Genomic DNA, 6181 nt, shown 5'->3' with positions numbered 1-6181 from the left:
TTATAGCAGGTTTATAATTATATATTATTTATAGTAATAGCCTGAGAGTAATAGTATCTTATTCTTTTATTTCTTAACCTGCATATTGCATAGTGTCTAGAACATTCTAGGCTTTCATTGAATGTTCATGGGACAAATGGGTAAATATGAGAAATCGTTTTAAAAAATCCCAAAACTCTGGACAAATACAAGATTCTAATCATGAGATAAGACAATGTGAAGTTAAGCTTGAGGGCTCTGGTTGACAGATTCCGGGATTTGTTTTTTAGTTTCTCCCTTTGTGAACTAGGGTATCTTGGATAAGTTCCTAAATTTCTCTAAGCCTCAGTTTCATCACCTACAAAATGGGGGTTAATATCAATACCTGTTTTATATAATTGTTTTGAATATTAAATGAGATCATTCCTATATAGCACCAAGAACAGTAATAAGCATTAAATTAAAATCAGGAGTATTCACAGGTTTTAAAATCAGGCATGTAATAAGCATTAAATTAAAATCAGGAGTATTCACAGGTTTTTAAAAGATCCCCATTATGTATTCTCTTTAATATTTTGTTTGTGTATACACATGTAATAACTATATTTTTCAAAAGTTTGATCATACTGTTATACATCATTTTATATCCTTATATTTTCCATTTTTTAACTTAACATTGTGAAAAATAACACATTATGGACTAAAAAAAATCATATCATATATGGCTTAAAAAGGATAAGCCTTTAAGCAAAACGTTCAGCCAGAGGTTTTTGGCGCGTTCAAGCTGCAGAATGTAGAAAGAAAGTACCGGGCAGAACCTGAACTGGAACCCGAAGTATGGTGTGCGATTAATGTAAAGGCGTGCTTGGCCCCTCATCTTATGATGTGCATGCGCTGGCCTGCATTTGGAGCGCCTGGATAATCTGAGAAGAAAGCAACTGCAGGCTAAAGGAGATAAATGTGAAAGTTGGGCACTCAGATCATTCTTCTATGTGAACTCTCTCTGAAATGGCCGAGTAGGAGAAGCAGATCAAATTTCCAACTGCCTTTGGACAAAAAGAAGATTGGCAGTAGGATACAGGTACTAAACATCAGGGAGTGGCATGGATGAGGATATTTAGGTGGCAGTACTACAGTGGGAACAGGAGCATATTTTATTTGAGAAAATTGTACTTCCCTGCAGTTCTGCTATTGTCTTTGGAGATGCTAAGAACTATTTGAGAAATTCCACTCTTAGGCATGTACCCAAGAGAAATGAAAACAATATGTCCACACAAAACCTTGTATCTGAATGTTCACAGCAACGTTATTCATAATAGTCAAGAACTGGAAACAACCCAATGTTCATTAATGGAAGATTTACAAAAACAATGTGCTATAGCCACATGATGGTATAGCCATACAATTATTCAACCCTACAAGGCATGAAGAAGAACTGATACATTCTACAGCCTGGATGAACCTTGCTAACCTTATGCTGAATGGTAAAAGCCAGAAACAAAAGGCCACATATTGTATGATTCCATTTATAGTAATTGTCCAGAATAAGCAAATCCATAAAGACTGGAAGTAGACTAGTGGTTACCAGGTACTGGGGCAATGATAGAATGGATATTTATTTTCACAAATATTATTCTGAAACTAGATAGTGGTGATGGTTGCAAAACTCCACAAATATGCTAAAGACCACTGTATTGTGTACTTTAAAAGAGTGAATTTATTATTCACCCTGCTTTTAAATGAAAACCCTAAGGATAAATTCTTAGCACTGAGAAATTATTTTTCATTTCCCTGAAAACTTGGGATCCATAGAGAAGAGGGCAGACAGCAAGTTTGAACAAAGAATGAAAGTAGAAAGAATGAAGAAAGAATGAAAGCTAATACTAAATTTAGGAGAAGCAATAGGAATCATCTGTACAGTTTCTCTTCCCTCTAAAGAATCTCAGTGTACAACATGAAATTGAAGGCCTATGAGATGTGGTTTTGAGATTGTCTGGGAGGAGAACCAAGGGCCAGGTGTGAAGGCCCGTTGATAGTAGAGTGACCAACTACTTTGGTTTGTCTGAAACTGTCCCATTTTAGCACTAAAAGTCTTGCATCCCAGGAAAACCCACAGGCTCATGCAAACCATGGTTGGTTGGTCTTCTAGTTGAAAGCAACACAACACAAGGACACCGACCACTATTATTTAATAAAGACCTATTATGTGACAGGCATTATGCTAAGCTCTCTTTATGCATTATTTTTTTACTGTTCTCACAGCCAAATTCTCAGGTACATACTGATGTTAACTGTCCCTGATCAAACAGTTTAAATAGGAACGCTGAAATTCTGATCCAAGGTTATAGGATCTGAGTCTTCATTCTTAATCACACTTTTATCTCTGAGAAATTGAGCCAATACAAGCAATCGAAAATTTAAAAAATTTACCTATAAGCTTAAAAATGCTTTTTATATTCATTATCAATTCATTCATCCAAGAACCTATTCATTCATTTATTCATTCAACAAGTACTTAAGATGCTTACTTAAGCCAGACACTGTGTTAAGTGCTAGGAATAAGTCACAAACCCGTCTTCTGACTTCATGGCACTTACGTTTGGTGACAGGCCAAAAATAAAGAAACAGAAAAATAAGGTATCTGGGAATTACGATAACAGTTACAAAGGAAACAGTTAAAAAGAAAACAGATTAACATGGAAAATATCAGAGGTAAATCTATTTTAGGTAGGATGGTCAGGGAAGGGATCTACAAAGAAGAAATATTTAGGCTGAAATCCAAATGATGAGGAAGAACTAGCCCTGTGAACGGCACGGGGAAAATATTCTCGTGGGAGAGGAGAATTTGCCCAAAGGTCCCAAAAGCAGGGAAAACGCTTTCAGGCTTTGAGAAATATCAAGAGAGGAGTCAGTGTGGTCAGAAGCATGTTTAGCAAGTGAAGCAGTCAATACAATCTCAGATTTGCAGATAAGAACTTTGAGGTTTGTAGGAATTTCCCAATGTCACTTAACCACAGGGGCGGGACCCAATCCAAGGTCTTCTCACTGAGTGCTGAGACTTGTTGCCTTAGTCTTATCTTGAAAAGGGTGATTTTTCTTAGAGCTATGACTTTCAAACATTTTAGGAACAAAACCTTTTCTACAAAAATCTCATACTGAATCTAATGTTTAAAACAGGCAACGAGAGGCCTCTCTGCTGCAGTCGGAGGTGGGGGCTCAGAATCTCAATTGTTTAGTCCCTGCTACCCTCACCCGCCTTGGGTTCAGCCAGGGGAATTGAAACCGCAGTGATATTGTTTTTAGTTTACAGAATCACATCTTGAAGTCACACACATTTTCCAAAATATGTGGAACTGTTGTCAGTCAGCTACACATTATATTTTCAAAAGAGGGTTCTGTTTTGGGTTTGGTGTTTTCACTTACATTTTGGCGAAGCAGAACACACAGGAATTCGAATAAGTAACATTATTAGAGGCGCAGAGTGGGCTGACTTTTATGGAGCATATGTGTTTCCGTTGTGCAGACTTCTTCTGATAATAACCGCATGAAATCTCCTAAAACAAAACTCACAGGTCAAGCTCTCCATCCTGCAATGATCTCTTAATGGCTTCTGTTATAAACACGTGGGAGTTTTATCTTGTGCAAAGAGGAGATAATGAAAAACTATGTCTTTTTAAAACATCAAACATCAAAACTTCCTTATCTTAAATGAAGCAGCCAGAATCGTTGGGATTTCCACTTTGAAAGGCAGCTGAGGCTATACAGCCTGGATCCTTGACTGTGTAATGTACATCTGCAACCTATTAGAAGGGAAGCAAACCATTCTGGGAAGTGACAAAAATGACTGAAACTACTGTCCAGGTGCCTCTGGAATCCTTTAAGTTCATCAAAACTCCCCTTTAACTGTGGTGCCTGGATTGGGTCACACTGTGTGGTCCCACTCTGGCATGGGCCACACACACACACACACGGTTATATAGTTATATAGTTATAAAATTATAAAGTTATATAGTAATATAGTTCAGTCCTCTGGGGTTTAGGAGGCCGGAACAGTGAGGGAAGAACCTACCATATTCAGATTTTCCCAGTATCTCCCCATTTTATTTCACTTTTTTCAATACTACCAGAGTTGGAGTAAGGTGGACTTAGAGAACCTCGAGTGGCAGAATAATTTGTCTACAGGCAGAAGGAGGGCTTATAAAGTTCATGAGCATCATGTAACAAGCAGATTAGGAATGAGCTGCCACAATTTCCTACTCCGTTGGTTCAGATCACAGCATATCCTGATATCTAGCATCTCAGGCTACTACTCCGTCTACGAAATTTCAGTGGCTCCCGTTACCTATGGCAATGTTTTCCAAACTTCAATCACTTGGTTCGTAGTTCCTTCCATATTATGTGCCATTTTTCTTTAAAAAATATATTTTTTTAATTTGCCGCCTTTTTAAACTTGACTACTCACCTTAGATTTATTGTAAGGATGAATATCCATGATATCCTGGATTTGAAGTTGTAATTACATATTTTTCTAACATACATTAAAGAAAAACTATAAGTATTGCCATAAAGTATATCATTAGCATAGTAACTAAAATTGTCACTAACACTAAACAGATCATTCTTCGGGGAATACTATTTCTGCCTCTTATCTCCTCTTTTGATGATTAAGTCTACACGGTTTGCTTGGGAAGTGTTTACCAAGGAATTAATTCTTTAGTGGTCCGTCTTAAAAGATGAAAATGACTTCTAGAATTGGATATGAGTATGCAAAGAAGGATAATTTAAGTAGAGGAAATTAGGTACACAAAGACAAAACTGGAGTAGCATGAACCCCCAAATAGGTTAACTAGAACCTAAGGTGAGAGAAAGGGATTTCTCCTTTAAGGAAGAAACAGGCTGGGTTGAGGAGGGTATTGTAAGGCATGCAAAAAAGTTTGTCCTGAGGGTACCAGAACTCCTAAGAAGAGGGATGTCTCAATCCGATTTGCATTTTAGAAGATCCATTCTTATGGTTGTGGAGAAGATTAGTGCACAGATTGACCAACTTTTTCTATTTAGATCCAGATGATAAATATTTTATGATTTTTAAGCCACATGGTCTCTGTTGCAGCCACTTGACTCTGTTGTTGTAAGCTGAAAGCAGCCAGAGACAATATGTAAACAAACGAGCATGTCAGGGTTCCAATAAGAGCTATTTTCAAAAACAGATGGCTGTAGTTCACCAACCCGTGGATTAGACTAAATGCAGGGAGATCTAGATGGCTATTGCAATAACATGGGCAAGAAGTTAAAAGGCCTTGAAAGCAGGCAAGAGCAACGAATTTAGAGGGAGGAAATTTTTTTTTTTTAATGCGGAGTTTTGATTGCCAGTGGTATGTACGTAAGCAGATGAAAGAGTAGTAAGAGACAGGGATGAGTCCTGGTTTTTCCCAAGACCTATTTTGATGGAAATGTTTAGATAGAACCATAAAAATTGCCAATTGGAGATCAAAAATGGTCAAATATTAGCAGTTTCATATGGTTTAATACGGTTCAACCTAATAGAAATACTGTAAGTCTAAGATTGGAAAAAAAAATCACTCTTATGCAAGAAGTAGCAAACTTACCTTAAAATGAAATACACCAAAAATATCTGAAACAAAAATGTTTAGAAAAAAGGATCAAATAAAAACAATGTCGTGTTAAGTTGTGAACAGTTAATTAGCCCATTAAGTGATCACCAATGACATCATAGAAAAATATGTGACTCTTCCACACAAGGTTTATCTGGCCATGCCTTGTTCCCAAACACTTTTTCCTTCCTCTCCTTGTGCCTGGGACATTTGATGTCCCATCTGAGAATTCGACCTTCGCCCATTCCTACGCGTCACCTCACCTTAGGCAGAAGAGATTTAAACCCAAGCTCTATCTTCTAGCACTCTGAAGATCACCTACATTGTGTAGACCCATTTTAGGAAAATGTCTAGTTCTTGATAGTCATCCTGGCTACCTGCTGACAGAACTCTGCCTTCACTTCTGATAAGTTCTTATACTCTTCATATTTTATGTTCTATTTCACAGCCTGTCTCCTTCAGTTGCTGTAGTTGAAACTCCTCCTTACCTCCCTCTCTACCTGAGCCACGATGCCAGCATATTTAGTTTCACATCATGGGCTTCCCTTGTTGGTGTCATTTTGCTGGAGTTAGGAAGCAATTGACACTGC

Source organism: Pteropus alecto, unplaced genomic scaffold (assembly GCF_000325575.1).
Source record: "Pteropus alecto unplaced genomic scaffold, ASM32557v1 scaffold40, whole genome shotgun sequence".
NCBI classification, from domain to species: domain Eukaryota; kingdom Metazoa; phylum Chordata; class Mammalia; order Chiroptera; family Pteropodidae; genus Pteropus; species Pteropus alecto.
This window is presented reverse-complemented; position numbering follows the sequence as displayed.